General features: G+C 52.3%; 2 long non-coding RNA genes across 4 annotated transcripts in view; one reads left to right on the top strand and one right to left on the bottom strand.

Moving 5' to 3' along the window:
• Window positions 1–16,695, top strand: part of LOC106510720 (uncharacterized) — a 30,453-nt gene that overhangs the window by 9,548 nt on the left and 4,210 nt on the right. Inside the window, exons 5-8 of one of the 3 annotated variants that reach the window (XR_014808330.1) lie at window positions 3,314–4,579; window positions 4,624–4,937; window positions 8,165–9,092; window positions 11,474–12,059. This is a non-coding gene — a long non-coding RNA (uncharacterized LOC106510720). Of the gene's footprint in view, window positions 1–3,313; window positions 4,580–4,623; window positions 4,938–8,164; window positions 9,093–10,977; window positions 11,218–11,473; window positions 12,060–13,097; window positions 13,193–16,695 lie in introns of those variants that run through there. The other 2 variants (XR_014808329.1, XR_014808331.1) reach the window with 2 other exon arrangements.
• LOC146402959 (uncharacterized) lies at window positions 1,829–5,276 on the bottom strand. Its single transcript, XR_014808332.1, has 2 exons — window positions 5,049–5,276; window positions 1,829–4,524 (listed from the first exon to the last, which is right to left on the bottom strand). It is a non-coding gene; the product is annotated as an uncharacterized LOC146402959 (long non-coding RNA).

A 16,695-nucleotide genomic window follows, 5' to 3' on the forward strand; every position in this document is an offset into this window, starting at 1 on the left:
ACAGAGACCTGGGGGGATCCTGACCCAGAAACACCCAAGCAGCCGACCCCACCCCCACCCGCCACTGCAGGACAGAAGGATGAAGCGTCCTCTCTGGAGTAATGGGTCTCCACACTCGCCCCTAAAACCGGACTTGCTACCAGATCACCACAATGAAGCTTCCAGTCAACTAGTTCCACCCCCCTACCCCATCCTGAAGTCAGGCACCCAGCTTCCCATCGGGTTGTTGCCTGTAAGGGTCACCAGGAAAAAACAGGGACCAAAAATCAAGAAACACCTGGAGGAGTTCCCGTCGTGGCGCAGTGGTTAACGAATCCGACTAGGAACCATGAGGTTGCGGGTTCGGTCCCTGCCCTTGCTCAGTGGGTTAACAATCCGGCGTTGCCGTGAGCTGTGGTGTAGGTTGCAGACGCGGCTCGGATCTCGCATTGCTGTGGCTCTGGCGTAGGCCAGTGGCTACAGCTCTGATTCAATCCCTAGCCTGGGAACCTCCATATGCCGCGGGAGCGGCCCAAGAAATAGCAAAAAGACAAAAAAAAAAAAAAAAAAAAAAAAAGAAACACCTGGAGGAAACAGATAATGCAGCAGCAGAGCAAAACTGAAACAACAAACCAGCAAGAGAAGCAAAATGAAACTTTTTGGGGTTTTTTTGCTTTTTTTTTTTTTTTTTTTGCTTTTTAGGGCCACACCTGTGGCATCTGGAGGTTCCCAGGCCAGGGGTCAAATAGGAGCTGTAGCTGCCAGCCACAGCCACAGCCACAGCCACGCTCACTTAACCCACTGAGCGAGGCCAGGGATCCAACCTGCGTCCTCATGGATGCTAATCAGATTCATTAACACTGAGCCATGATGGGAACTCCCTGAGGTGAAACTCTAAGCAGAAAGTTTGAAAGGTAACATGAAGGAAATCTCTCAGAACTAGGCAAAAAGGGAGAATAGGAAAAAAAAATAAAGAAACGAGAAAACTGGAAGATCGATCCCGGGAGTCATTATCTGATGCATAAAAGTTCCAGAAAGAGAGAAAAGAGAAAAAAATGAAGGAAAGGAAGTTACCAAAGTAGCACTATAAGAAAAATTTCCAAAACCAAAGGGTGTGAGCCTCCAGCTTGAGGGCCCAGGACAACAGAGAAACAAAAGAGGCTCCCTGAGACACATCTTTTGAAAACATCTGAAGACCAGGAATAAGGAGGCAGAGGCGGAAGTGGAGGCTAAAAAGAGCCAGGAAGCCCCATACAAACATCTGGGATCAGAACATCATCGAATTCCTCCGAGTGACACTGGAAGACAGACAGCTCTAGAGCCAAGTCTTCAAAATTCTGAATGGACACAACTTTCAACCTGGAATTCGATGCCCAGCTAAACTAGAAGTCAGGGTGAGTGTGGAATACAGGTACTTGCAGACATGGACTACGGAATAAAAGTATTTTCTCTGCACTGTGTTTCAAAAGGCGGCCAGAGGACCAGCTCCGCTAAGCAAAGGGAAGGAAGCAAGAAGGAGGAAGACATCAGATCTTGCTAACAAGGAAGCTGGTGCAGGAGAGGCCAAGGCCAAGGTCAAAGCCAAGGGGACAGTTATGCAGAGGGAGCAGAGGGCTGAAGCGGGGCCTCCGGAGCGTCTGGCAGTGTGGACAAGGCTCGGGAGTGGTGGCGAACGTGGCCATCCGAGAGTTTGTTTGGGAAGAATTAACAATAGGGCCACAGAAAGCTGGACAGAGGAGAGAACAAGGCAGCTGTACATTCCAGAAAACAGCAGAAGGATGAGAAAAAGAAACTAATCCGAGTGCAGTACTGGGATTAACAAATATTTACACAGTCATGATAACAAAAATCCAGAATATCTCTTTAATGAAAATTGATGTGCTATAACTACAGGGAGTTTGAGGGAGAGAGATGTGGTAGGAGCACTGGAAGCAAACCAGGTCATTCCTGCCCTCCCCAGGAAGCCCACAGACAATATCTCAAAGTGAAAAGACGAGAAACAGCAGTTAACATTGTCTATGAAAGTGAATACGGAGGACCCAACTTCGGGGCTGGAATGCAGCTGCCTCTGGAAAGTGGAACTGGGATTGGGGCTTCCTGAGACATAGCATAATTTGAGGATGGTTGATTTTTGTTCTCAGCCCGTAGTATACTAGGATTTTTTTGAAACCATGTGTTTATAGTACTTGGAGAAAAATTAAAATGAATGAGGAGGAGGTATAATGAATCCCCTTGGTAGGTGAAGCTCGGATGCTCCCTCAGTCTCAGGGTGTGCCCAAGACCCAAGCATGGCCAAGTTAGGAGAGGAGCTGAGTCCCCTACTGCCAGGTGGCTCTCTGGTACCCACAGCTGCCAGCCATGGTCACAGGAAAGTGGAAAACTTTTCCACACTGAAGCACAAGAGGCGATGCTGCTCGATGCTCGAAGGCTGGTAGGAGAGTTTGAAACAAGTTCGATCCATTTACGTAACGGCTGGTGAAGCCAGTTGAGTTCAGAAGAAACGTATGACCATGATTTGTATTGATTTGATCCAAAAGCGTTACTTTCAAAGCGAGGGAAATATGGGACCAGGGGAAATTCTTCTCAATGACCGTGAATTCCCGGGCCACAAAGCAAGGAGACAATTTCCATAATATTCCACCTTATTCTGCACACGTTTCCAAGCAGCCTTTGATGCTGCAGCTTAGAAAGCGGCCCAGAGTCTCCTGCTCTAAAACAAATCAGCTGCTGCCCGCCCACCCCTCTCCGCCCCACCCCCACCGCCTGCTTTTGCAGCCTCAGCTCCCGCCCACCCCCCTCCCAACCTGCACGCTAGATGGGGGCAGCTCAACAAGAGAGCGTGGGGTTGGGGGGGGGACCAGGGCCCCTGCCAGGATTGGGCTCACTGAGTTTATCAGCAACGGGAGCCCCCAGGCTGGTAGGAGCCCTTGGAGCAAAAGGGTGACTACAGACCAGGTGTGAGACCTTCAAGTTCAAAGCCTCAGTGAGGGCACAGGCCCTTCAGGGTCAGAGCCCCGGCCCATGCTCCCTTCACACTCTCCTGACCTTTCTTTCTTTCTTTCCTTTTTTAGGGGCTGCGCCCGCAGTATATGAAAGTTCCCAGGCTAGGGGTCCAATTGGAGCTATAGCTGCCCGCCTACACCACAGCCACAGCCATGCCAGATCCGAGCTGCGTCTGTGACCACAGCTCACGGTAACTCGGGATCCTTAACCCACTGAGGGAGGCCAAGGATCGAACCTGCATCCTCATGGATACAAGTTGGGTTCGTTAACCACTGAGCCACAACGGGGACTCCCAGACTTTGTCTTTTCAAGTGCTATCTCTCCCTTCTAGGTTTTTGTCCATGCTGGTCCCTCTGTCTAGAACACTCTTCCTCGGAGCTTCCCAGGTTCTGGCACGGGTCATCCTGTAGGTGGGTATTGGCCCCTCCAGACGGTGAGTCCCTTGGAGGCTAGAGCAGGTGTGGTTTTGCTCTCTGAGCGCCCTGGGCACAGGGGCCCCGCCTGGAGTGGGAGGCAGTTCATGCTGAACCAAGGAGGAGGGGAATGAACGCATGACCACCAGGCTTGGAGGCCCATCCAGCCTGGCACCCAGGACAAGATGCCTTCGCCTGCAGAGTGGTGTCCACGAGGTTGTCTGGAGGCCCCTGGTTCAGAGTCCTTGGGGCCACTTATACAAAGGCAGAGGCTGGGCACCCTCTCTGGCCGCCTAAGCTTTGCAGCCCGTGGCCTTCCTCCAGTGTGGCCACCTTCTACTGGGCTATGTGCAGTCCCCAACTCTGATGCCAGGGGTCTCTGCCTCCTGGCAACTCCCAGAGCAGGGAAGAAACAGCCCCAGGCCCTGGCAGGTGGCCCGGAAGACCTTCAGTTCCCTGTGCCTCAGTTTCCACACCAGCAGGGTCAGGGCACCCGAGTTCCCAGAGGGCTGTCGGGGTAGGGCCAGTGTGGAAACATTCTCCAGCCCTATGGAGCCTGGAGGCCGCCCCATGAGGAAGAACAGTAACAGAGGCCTCCGTGGGCTGCGGGCAGTGGGCAGGTGGGTGGGACAAGGCACAAGTCACTGAAAGGTGGGGGGGCAGCACAGGCACTGCTGGGTGGTCCCCAGGTGGGCCCACCTCCTTCCACTTCCCACACCCAATCAGGTGAAGAAGGCCCCACCACTAACCAATGGCCAACAGGCCCCGAGAGCACCGGCAGGGCTTTACCCAACGTCTCTGGCCGCGCTGGGAACTGAGCTGGGCCTCCTGCATCCTCTCCAGGGTGGGAGAAGTCCGGCCCCATGGCGAACATTCAAATTCTCCTTGCAGCCCCTTCAAAAGAATACTAGGTAGAGAGGTCGGAGCCTGCTGGGCGGAAGCAGCTGGTTGGCTTGGGTCCTGGCGCCCCCTCGTGGCCCTCTCTCACCTGCACTTTGCAGACGGGTCGGAATTGCTGGTGGGCGGAGACCCAGGGGTCCCAAGCGGCTGCAGGGGGTTATCCCGGGTGGCGGAAGGGGCCACAGGCCTGGATGCATCTTGGACTCACTGTGCAACCTTGGACAAGCTCCTGAACACAACCAGACCAAACTGTCAGGGGAGATTAGAGCAGAAGGGACCCTGGAGCCTTCTCCTCTACTTGGGAGAGGGGCACTTCCTATGCCAGGAGGACCTCTCTCCCCGGCTCTCACCCCCAGCCCGGGGCCCAGGGTCTTGGAGGTCAGCCTCTCACTGTTTCCGAAGTCCTCCCTCCCCCCAGCCTGTCTCCTGGCTGCTCCTCCTACCGGAGACCCCCAACGCCACCAGGTGGCCACTGGGCAGGCCGAGGGCAAGTTGGAATTCAGGTTCAGCCTTAGTGCTGCCCCAGCCTTGCCCCTGGGCCCTTTCTCAGCTCCACCCGCCTCCACCATTCAAAGCTCACACTGAGGACCCCATGGGCCAGTCTCTTCCAGCTGCTGGCGATAGACGCTCCCGGAGCTCACAGCAACCTCCCTCTCTCCTCCCTGCCAGAACCCCAGGCCCCCTGCCCCCCCCAGAATAGAGAGCACTGAGGACCCTCTTGTGAGGGCTGCTCCAGGCCCACAAACTACTTACTTCTCATTCTCTGCCGCCTCTGTCCCTAGTTTCTTTCTTCTGCTCTTTTTTTTTTCTTTCATCTTTTTGTCTTTTAGGGCCTCACTGGCGGCACATGGAGGTTCCCAGGCTAGGGGTCGAATCAAAGCTGTAGCCTCTGGCCTGCGCCAGAGCCACAGCCACAGCAACGCGGGATGCAAGCCGTGTCTGCAACCTACACAACTCAGGGCAACACCAGATCCTTAACCCACTGAATGAGATCAGGGATTGAGCCCGCGTCCTCGTGGACACTAAGTTGGGTTTGTTAACCCCTGACTTCTGCTCTTTTCTTGTCGGCACCTAAAGAAGTTTTCAGTTCATCTTAACCACATACACCTGCAGCCCCCCTTCCCTCACCAACGACCTCCTATTTCTGCCCAGCTGTTCAGTTTTCTCTTCTTTCTTGGCTGCCCCCGTGACATATGGAATTTCTCTGATCAGGGATCGAATTGAGCCACAGCTGCAGCAATGCCAGATCCTTAACACACTGTGCTGGGCTGGGGATCAAACTGGTGCCTCCACAGAGACAAGCTGGATCATTAACCCACTGTGCTGCAGTGGGAACGCCAAGAGCCCAGTTTTCAAAAGAGCAGTTTACACTCATTTGTCTCTCCCTTCCCGCCTCACAATCACTCCAAAGCCCTCTTGTTCTTAAACCATCTGACCCTTTTTTGTTGGGCCACTCTTGGCTCATTCACCTCAACCAGCTGACCCCACCCACTGTGTCTGCTTTCCCATGTCTCCACACCTTCTCATATGCTGTTCCCTCTGCCTGGAACACCCTTCCCTCCCTTCCTTACAATGCTAATACCTTCCTACTCTTCAACACCAAGCCTGAGTGTCACTTCCTTCGGGAAGCCTTCTCTGGTGCCCCAGGCTGGTTTGGTAAATTCTCTAAAGACGGCCCTGCTTCATGAGACTTGACCCCTGCCCTCTCAGCCTCAGGGAATTTCTTCCTTCCTTCCTTTCCTTCCTTGCTTACTTTCTTTCTTTCCTTTGGGTTTTTTAGGGCCGCACCTGCGGCATATGGAAGTTCCCAGGCTAGAGGTCGAATCAGAGCTACAGCTGCTGGTCTACACCACAGCTCATGGCAAAGCCAGATCCTTAACCCACTGAGCAAGGACAGGAATCAGCCCCACATCCTCATGGATCTTAGGTTCGTTAACCACTGAGCCACGAAGGAAACTCCACCAGGGAATTTCTTTTCTCAGTTATGAAAACCTTTTTCCTGCCTCAGAACCTTTGCATGTGCTGCTTTTCTGCCGGGACCCACAGCTTCCCACCCTGTCCTCGATTTATATCTGGAAAGCTGGTGTCTCCTCCTCCAGGAAACACACTCTGCCTCTTCGGAGGCCTCCCTGGGTTCCTGAGGTCAGGCCTCCGCTGTCACAGCGCTGATCCGTCTGGGTGTCGCAGAGGCATATGCGTCTGCCTCCTGTGAGCATAACAGCGCCTCATTCCTGGGCGCTGATCTAAGCACTGCACACGGCCATCCTACACTGGAGAGAACGCTCCCCTCGTTAGCCCGGTCTCTCAGGTGGAGAAAGTGAGGCCCTGTGTCCTTCATCCAAGGCCAGAGCCAAGCACCCAGTCTGCGCCAGGCACAGCTTCCCAGACCCAGAGCTGAGAGCCGACGCCTCCAAATCTGGTTTAAATGGAAACCAGCCTCTGAGCTGCTCCCCCCGCCCCCGCCAGCCCTGGATGAAGGCTCCGCATCCCCTTTCATGCTGTTTATTCTTTTGAACAAATTGTGAGTTTTATAAGACATTCAGGGCCTGTGGTGGCAAACACATGTTCCCGTGGTGAGATGCATCAGAATTGTGGGGCAGAGGCCTGGGAGGGTAGCCGGCCCAGCCACCCAAGCCCTGCTTCTCCTGTCTCTGCTCTTCCAGGCTGTCGCGTAGGCTCACCTCCCTTGGACCACTGGAGAGAGAGGCCGCAGCTTCATCTCTGCAGCTCCCTGCCCCTCGCCCCCCCAGCATCCCCTTCACATCCCTGGTTCCCACATCCAAGGATCAGCCCTTCCCCCCTCCTCACAACCTCCTAGGAGCGGAGAGGGTGCTGCTATCACCTCCACTCAGGGGAGGTGGAAACTGAGGTTCAGAGAAGGAAGGTGCTTTACTCAAGGTCGCACAGCTGGTTAGGGGCAAAGCCTGAAATTATAACTCAGATTTCCTGGCTCCAAAATAGCTGCTCCCCCAACAACATCACCCCTGCCTTTGAGGCCAAGGGAGCAGAAGGATTTGCTGTCCCTTGTACCTGGCACATTGTCCTCCAGGCTCCCTGTCCTGAAAAAGCCTGAAGCTCTAGGAAGCAAGGACACTGCATTCTAAGCCTGGCTCTGCACCTTGGGAAGTCCCTCGCCTCCTCAGGCCTCGAGTTCCCCTTCTGAAGACAAGGGGGATGGACCCACTGAGCTCTACACACCCCCCCACTTCCGAGGGAACAGCATGGCCATGTGGCCTCGGGCAGCCCTCACGGCTGACAGGTCCCAGCCCTCTGAAGGCTGACTGTCAGTAAGAAGAGCCACATCTCTTTCTACCAGGATTCCAGGCGATCCTCAGAAGTGTCCAAAACTGGAGTGCAATGGAAACAAATCCGACCAGGAACCATGAGGTTGCAGGTTCGATTCCTGGCCTCTCTCGGTGGGTTAAGGATCCGGCGTTGCCGTGAGCTGTGGTGTAGGTCGCAGACGCTTGGATCCTGCATGGCTGTGACTGTGGTATAGGCTGGCAGCTGTAGCTCCCGTTGGACCCCTGGCCTGGGAATGTCCATATGCCTCCAGTGTGGCCCTAAAAAGCAACAAACAAACAAACAAAAAAACACAAAAAAGAAGAGTCCAAAACTACAGAGCTTGTTTTGGTCTCACATAAATTCCCCACCAGAATTGGTTTTTCAAAACAAATTAATTAAGGAGTTCCCATTGTGGCTCAGTGGAAACAAACCTGACTAGTTCCATTCCAATCCCTGGCCTCGCTCGGTGGGTTGAGGAACTGGCTTTGCCGTGAGCTGAGGTGTGGGTCGCAGGCGCAGCTCGGATCTGGCGTTGCTGTTTGTGCAGTGTCGGCTGGTGTCTACAACTTCGAATCCACCCCTAGCCTGGGAACCTCCATGTGCCACAGGTGCAGCCCTAAAAAGAAAAAAAAAGTAAATGAACGAGTGCCCCCAAAATGTGAAACCATGTAAAGACTTAAATATGAGGCAACCTCTCTTTTCTGAGGGATAAATTGGGGGGATACCCACTTGCCTTCTATTCGAGCATATACGGTGGCTGCCCCTCCTCAAAAGCCTGGGTGAAGCACCCTGGCTGCACTGGGCACGGATCCTAACACACTCTGGAAGCCTTCCCATATCTGCTCTCAAACCACTTCTCTGGTCCCTCTCTCAAGCCACCCCCTCAACCCTGTGCTCCAGCCACATCCAAAGCAGCCTCTCCCTGAGCCCCCCAGAAGACTTGGGTCTCATGGATAGTTCCTAGGAGGGGAGGGCTGCAGACCCAGGTGGGCCAACATCTGAGACAGTGACATTGCAGCAAAAACAGAATGATGAAGAAGAGTCAGACCAGCAAAAGCATTCCAGGAAGAGGAAACAGCAAGTGCAAAGGCCCTGGGGCAGGGATAAGCTTGGAGTACGTACTACAGGGCCAGGGTGGCTGGCATGGGGTAGGTGAGGGGAACGGCTAGAAGGTGGGCCAGCAGGGGCCAGGGCAGTGAGGGTCCCAGCAACACTGTTCCCTACAGCCAAAGCCGCACACCGAGGGCCAGCAAGAGGGACAGTGTGAGAAACCCAGATGCCACACAGGAATATCACCCCGCAGGTAAACTAAATGAGCTGCAGCAGCCCAAAACAACACGAATGCATGGGAGCCATATAATATTCGGTGAAAAGAGTTAGCCCCAAGACTACACAGCCTAAAATAACTTTTTAAAAAATATTTAGGAAAACATACGGAGGTGATGCCATAAAAAAAGGAAAGCTAGTGAATGAGGCACCAGGAGCCAGGGTGCTGGTTACCGTGGTGGTCGGGTGGGGGGAGCTGATGGTAGAATTGGGGACCAGACGGCTGGGTGGATACTGTCAAGGGCCTGGCTTTTGTCTGGAGCAATGGATTCATCATGGGTGCTTATCACATTTTTAAAAACAAACAAGCAAGCAAATGGAAGTAGACCAAGCATCGACAAATGGTGAATTTATCTCATGCACCAGCCTGGGTGGTGACCGTTTGATTCAGAATCTCAGAAACCAGGCCAAGGGGTTGGGGTTTTATGGCAAAAGCAGTGAGAGCCACTACAGGGTTGGGGGCTGGGAAGTGACCTGATTTAATCCATATTCTCTAAGGATCCCTCTAGTTGTTTATGGAGAATGGCGTGGGGGCTGGGAAGGAAAAGAGGGGCAAGGCATCCAATGAGAAGGCCACTGCCACCCAGCAGGCAGGAGGTGATGCTGGGGGCAGGGGGCAGCGGCAGTGGACAGGACTGAGAGCTCTGCTTTGCCCTGGCGGGTTGGAGCTATGGGGCCAGCTAGCTCCCTCCTCGCCCAGTCTGCTTGGGCTGCCGTAATAGACTGGGTGGCTTAAACAACAGCGATCTAGGACCCACAGTTCTGGAGGGTGGGAAGTCCAAGATCAAGGTGCCATCAAGGTAGTTTCGTGCCGAAGCCTCTTCTCTTGGCTTGTAGGCAGCGCCATCCTGCTGGGCTCACAGGACCTCTTCCTCGCAGGCACGGAGGGAAAGAAGGAGACCTCACTGGAGTCTCTTTATATAAAGATGATTCCTATGGGATCAGGATTCCACTCTTTTGACCTCCTTTCACCTGTAGGACTTCCTTAGAAATCCTGTCTCTAAATTCAGCCACACTGGGGGTTAGGGCTTCAACTGTTGAATCTGGGGGAGACACATTCCGTCCGTAATTCAGCAGAGGGGAAAGCTTCTCCTAGGTTCGACAACGCAGACTTCAATTTACCAAAGCAGACCTGGCTGCGGCTGTTGCTGACGGCCCAGTCTGCCAATGACACAGGCCAATGCTGCCCAAATGGCATCGTTTCCCAGGAAACCGCGACGATGGCAAGTTGGTTACTTTGGAGGTCTTCCATCACAAGCAGTGCCTCAGTTAGTCCTCCTGGAATCTGGGTAAAGATGTGCCTTCTCTTCCAGATACGTTGGCCAATAGCACCATCTGTGGCCACACACAGACCGCTCGATCCATCGCCGTGGTATGCCACACAGTGGTGCCTCCAATCCAGAAACGCAATTCATAGGGAGAGATGTGTGGCAGTGGCCCTGCACCCAGCAGCTAGCCAGAGGGGCTGCGGGGATGGCCTGCTGAAGGTCCAGCAGGGAGTGAGCACCCTGTGACATAGGGGATAGGATAGGGCATAGGATAGGGCATGTGCTTTATTCAGTGACCAGTATGTGTTGCTGTCTCTCACCAGGAGGGTCCCCACTCAGTTTTTTATTTTTATTTTTATTTTTTTGTCTTTTTAGGGCCGCACCCATGGCATACAGAGGTTCCCAGCCTAGGCGGTGAATCAGAGCTGTAGCCGCTGGCCTATGACAGCCATAGCCACAGCAACGCCAGATTGGAGCCATGTCTCTGAACTTCACCACAGCTCACGGCAATACCGGATCTTTAACCCACTGAGCGAGGCCAGGGATTGAACCTGCGTCCTTATGGATGCTAGTCAGATTTTGTTTCTGCTGAGCCACAATGGGAACTCCCCCACTCACTTTTTAAAAAAACAACAACATAGCTTTATTGTATATAAGGTACGTTCCCTATCTTTCACTTATTTAAAGTGTACAATTGAGTGGATTTTAGTATATTGCCAGTTGTGCAACCATCACCACAGCCCGCTCACTGTTACACCTTCATAACTCACAGGATTTTGCTTCCTGTCTCTGCTGCATAACAGATCATGTTGGCGCTCTTCCCAGATTCCCTCAGATTCCTTTCTTCCATGTTTGGGCCCCTCCTGGGCTCCAAGCATCCCGGCAGTCCAGGGGTATAGATGTCAAATGCATCAGGAGGTCAAGGGAGCAGAGGACAGAGAACTGACCATTGGATTTGGCCATGAGACTGAGACTGTCATCGGTGACCTTGATGCGTGAGCCAGATGTCATTCCCACCTGCGACAAATCCGCAGAAGCGGCAGGTGAGCACAGTAGAGTCTTGGAGGGAGAAGTGCAGGGCACACCTGGCATCAAAGGACAGCAAGGTCAGACTTGCTGGGGAGGCTCAGAGTGGGCTCCATGGAGGTGCTGAGGAGGCCCAAGGGAGGAGTGGCCCAGACAGAGGATGCTGCGTGAGCAAGGCATTCTGGGAAATTCCGGCACAACGGGGACAAAGAAACATAGCAGACTCTGGAATGGTCAGCTGGACTATGGGGTGTGAAGGGCCTGTAGGCCCAGCTTGGGGAGCTGGGCCTCGGAGCCGTGGGGAGCCAGAGGAGGGCCTAGGCTGGGAGGTGGGAGGGAAAGAGCCCCTTTATCCTAAGAGCACTGTACAAGGGCTGGCCCATCATAGACGCTCACTGGCTCTGTGACCAGAATATGGGCCACTGCTGATGTTGAAGACGGTGGCTGACATCACCCTATGACTGATGTTACTAGACTGTGTTAGAAAAAAAAAAAAAAAAAAAAAAAAAACACCAAATCGTGAGAAGAAAAAAAGAAAAATCCCAAAGCCGGATGTTCAAAAACACTGCCTTAATTAAAGTCTGACTCTGAAATGGCCAGGGTTTCCAAACCAGGTACGTTTTACACGTTTCAGAAGGAGGCGTTATTATTATCTCTTGTTTTCCCAAGTGGTGGGAGTCGGGAAAGCAATTGCTCCAGCAAGAGGCTGACAGTGTTGGGAGGCAGCTCAGTGTTTGCTGGGTAACTGAATTATAGCTGGAAATTCATTGTCCATGAGTGTGGAAAAACAGCCAAGTCCACACAGAGTGTTCTGGGGACTTCATCCACTACCAAGAAGAAGAAAGAAAGAAAGAAAAAAGATGTTCTGATTCCAATTAAAACAAGAAAAAAGATGAAGAAAAGACACCACCCAGCAGCTAATTACTGACAGGCCAATGCCTGCGCTAGCTCAAATGCAAGAGCTGACATGATAGAACGTTAGCATCTTGCGATCTGCTGTTAATTAAACGGAGCACAAAGGCACAGCGGAGCCATACATCTGCTCACAGGATGCTGCGCGGCTTGGGGAACCCTCCCCAGCCCGCCTACCCGCTCACTCACTGCTCACTGGGGCCGGTGAGGAATCCCCAGCCTGGGCTTGGGGGCAGGGACAAAGGACTTGATGGTGTGGAGGGTGGGAGACCCCATAAGGAGGGAAAGGTGGGCTGGAGCCTGCCCACCTGGATGCCCTCTGCAGATCAGCTCTGCATATGTGACCAGCCAAGGGTCTCTCTGAATTCGGAGGGGTCAGCTTGGTGGCCCTGCTTGAGAAGAAAATCTTGGCCCGAGAGACCTTTGCAAATTTAAGTTGGCAGTGATTCCGAAAGACTGGCAACAACCTAAAAATCTCATGGCAGGGCCCTGGTTCCAGAAACTAAGGTGCATCCATGTGGCGAAGCACTACTCAGTGCCAACAAGAGTGACGCCGGGAGGACCTCCAAGCTCTGGCGCTGAAGTTGGTTACCGAGCTTCCCCAAGAGAGTCATGGGCTCCGTGAACGTGGCTGCGGGAAAATTATATCTTGATTTTCACTAACCTCTAACTGTCATTCAGTATTTCCATCAGTTATGAGTTGAGGCCACCAACCCCCGTAGAATTAGTGGTGACTTGGTCACCAATAGAAATCACGGATCTCCCATATCATTTTACAGTCGTTGCAAGTAGGTCAAAATATCGCTTTTACCACTCCTTAGAAACTGTTAATAGTGATTAGAACCTCCGATAGATTTTATTTAATGTCTTCGTAAAGAAGTACATGTATTACTAAACCACAAATGTATTTCTCTGTTTTGACGTGTGTATTAAGCATAATTGGTTTCCTCTGTATCCTGATGTGCTTTATTTTATCCATTTAAAGCACTGCTCTGAGAAGACGTCACAGGCTTTGCCAGACTGACAGAGGGATCAAAAAGCCTCAGAAGCCTCGATCTGATGTTAACAAAAAGAGAGCAGGTGGGTCATGCGCTACAGTCTCTGTGTTGTCGTTGTTTTAAACCAATCAGGAGTTCCCTGGTGGCGCATCAGGTTAAGGACCCAGCATTGCCACTGCTGTGGCTCAGGTTGCTGCTGTGGCATGGGTTAAAGCCCTGGTCTGGGAACATCCACATGTTTAATAAAAATATTTACAAATTTTAAAAACCAATCAATGGGACAGATTGGAGAACTCAGAAGTAGATCCATACAAAGAGGCTCAATTAATCTTTGACAAAGTTGCAAAAACAATTCGATGGAAGAAAGAGAGCCTTTTAACACATGGTACTGGAGCGCCTGGACAGCCACAGGTCAAAAAGTGAACCTCGGCCTCACACTTCACACAAGAATTAACTCAAATATAAAATGTAATACTGAATCTGAAAAAACCAAGTAGGCTGTATTAATGTCAAAATTCTGATTATGATAGATATTATATCACTGGGGGAAGCTGGGTAAAAGGTATGTGAAATTTCTCTGTGTAATTTCTTAGAACTGCAGGTGAATCTACAATTATCTCAAAATTAAAGTTTCATTAAACAAACAAACAAAAAAGCCTGAACAAATCATCTCTGGAAGGAGACAGAAAAAGCAGGAGACATCTCCAAAGAAAGAAACGAGGAGTTCCCGTCGTGGCACAGTGGTTAACGAATCCGACTAGGAACCATGAGGTTGCGGGTTCAGTCCCTGGCCTTGCTCAGTGGGTTAACGATCCGGCGTTGCCGTGAGCTGTGGTGTAGGTTGCAGACGCGGCTCGGATTTGGTATTGCTGTGGCTCTGGCGTAGGCCAGTGGCTACAGCTCCGATTCAACCCCCAGCCTGGGAACCTCCATATGCCGCGGGAGCGGCCCAAGAAATAGCAACAACAACAACAACAACAGACAAAAAGACAAAAGACAAAAAAAAAAAAAAGAAAGAAAGAAACGAAACTGGGTATAGCAGTGGGAACAAATCTTCTTCTGCCTTATACTCTGAAATTGTTTACTGTTTTCAAGCATTACTTACATTAAGTAGCTAATTTTTTAAAAGTCTAGAGAAAGATGAATAAATGAGCATGAAGATAAATCATCCCAGTAAAAACCGAAAGTGTTTCCTAGCTTACATTTAAATTAAAAGCACTTTTATGGATACATTTCCTAACTACCTTGCAGAAGAGTGCATATTTAAATTTTAATATATTTTTAGTACGTGTTTTAAAAAAATCAACTTCGTGCTTCTTCGTTCATTTTCAAAATGAAATTAAAGAGTTTGAATTTTTTAAATAATTTCATTCCTTGTATCAGTCCTGTGCTAGGTTGATCTTTGTATTCAGCCTGGCTGCATGCCTTGAAAGCAGCTGGGCTGGGTGGGTTGCAATTGGGCAGCAAGGCTTGGGGGCCCACAACTTCCCCAAGTCTCACAACGCCCCCTCACTGAGGAGCAGGAGAGCCCAACTGGTTGGGAACTTAGCTCTGGACTCGAGTAGAAAACGGATTTGGTCCTGGCTCCGCCACTTATAGACAGTGTGACCAAGCGCAGGAACTTAACTTCCGTAAGGCCTCAGTTTTGCCATCTGTAAGGTGGGGGTATGGTGATGCCTGCCTGAAGGAGTCGCTGGGAGAATTCGTAGGATTTGTGGAACGCACTCACCCAGTACCTGGCACGCGGGGAGCACCAGGAAGTCAAGAGCCACAGCTGTTCGCCTTTGCGATTCTTAGCCTGCGAACATGGTCTCAAAGAGAAGGCTGCCTTCCATCACCTGACCACACAGGTACCATAGACGGTGCACGGAGACATGACACGGAAGGTGCATTTCACCCGAGAGCTCCCTGCATCCTCAGCACATCCCTGAACAGTGCTGTAGAGGGCAAGGGGGAGGCTCAGAGAGCTCAGGTGATGTGCCCAAGAGCACAAAGTAAGGAAGCGGCCAGGAGGAAGAGCGGGGCCCAAAGACCCCGGGCCTTGGCCAGGGAGGAGAGGCCAGGGCTCATGCTAGGGCCTGAGCAGCTCTCCCGTAAAAGGAGCCTAGGCCCAGGCCCACCAAGACCGCTGTGTCCAGAAGTGGAAGGAGCTGGCGAATCCGCAGGGCAGCCAGGAGAGGACCCTGTCCCCTGCCCCAGGCCCAGAGGGGCATAGTCTGTCTGCAGACACCCTCGCCCCACTCCCCGCGAAAACTCAGGACACCACAGTGGGAGGGCTTCTCTCCAGCAGGGTTTGGGGGACCAAAAACTGGAGGTGCAGCCTTAGGAGACACATCTCCTGCAACACTCTGGCCACAAGGACAAGCGTTCTGTCAGTCCCAGCTCACGGCACGGGCTCATGGTGAAGCCCAGGTCAGGAGCTTGAGCAACAGGAAACGCTGACCACTTTCTGGCCCAAAGACCCCGAGGGACCTTTCCACCCTGGTCACCACAACTTGGCATTCTCTCTCAGGAGGCTTTGGACGCTGGGGTCCGTGGATCCAATGGGCAGTGGTTTGGGGAGGCCCATGTCCTCAGGCTGCTCTCCCTGTGCTATGCCAGAGTCTGCCCAGAAACGAGGGAGCATTCAGGAGGTCCGTGGTCAAAAAAAAATCTCAAAATGCTAAGTCAGAGCAAAATGGATGTTAACAACGCTGTAACTGGTGCCGAGATATATGCTGCCTTCTGCACGCCCTCAGCCTCTTGTAAGTTGTGTGACTCTGGGCAAATTACTATCCCTCTCTATGCCTTTCCTTCATAAAATCAGAATAATAACATGTTGTGAGGATTAAATGAGGGGAGGGGTGCCATGCCCGGCACGAAGTAGAGTTTTGGTGAAGGCTGGCTCCCTGTTCCTCTAGCCCCCTGTGTGACGCCTGAGCAGATGAAGCACAAGTGGAGGGCAGAAAATGCTGAGTGAGGGGCCAGAGGCAGGATAGTGCCCCAAATGGCCCTGGAATTCTGCACCTGGCGCTGGCAGACTGCAGTCCTGACCCGTGCTGAGCCAGCGTTGCGAGTGGGACACAGAGTCCAATGAGACCTTGTCTCTGCCTCCAGGAAGCTCACAGGCTTGTGGGACCAACATCTACTCAGTGGGATCTGTGTGATGGGGGCGGCAGAGGGCCTGGCTTGGCCCTACAGAGCCTCCTAACCCAGACTGAGGGGCCCTGGATGGCAGCGGGGTTGGGGGCGTAAGTAGGAGTGGGCAGGAGTCTGAAAGGGTAAGTAGGAGTGGGTGAAGCTGAAAGGAGTCTAGGTGGAAAGTTCAGCACGTGCAAAAGCGCTTAAAGGAGAAAAGGGGGGCAGAATACATCATGGGACACAGGTGGGGATTGGGGTGGTGTCTAAAAACAAACATAGTAGGAGTTCCCATCACGGCGCAGTGGAAATGAATCCAACTAGAAACCATGAGGTTGCGGGTTCGATCCCTGGCCTTGCTCAGTGAGTTAAAGATCCGGCGTTGCTGTGAGCTGTGCTGTAGGTTGCAGACGCAGCTCAAATCTGGCATGGCTGTGGCTCTGGCATAGGCCAGCAGCTGTAGTTCTG

Source organism: Sus scrofa, chromosome 6 (genome assembly GCF_054392235.1).
Source record: "Sus scrofa isolate SSC_HxYL_T2T_F1_AM1 chromosome 6, Sscrofa_HxYL_maternal_Yorkshire_Landrace_v2.0, whole genome shotgun sequence".
Taxonomy (NCBI): domain Eukaryota; kingdom Metazoa; phylum Chordata; class Mammalia; order Artiodactyla; family Suidae; genus Sus; species Sus scrofa.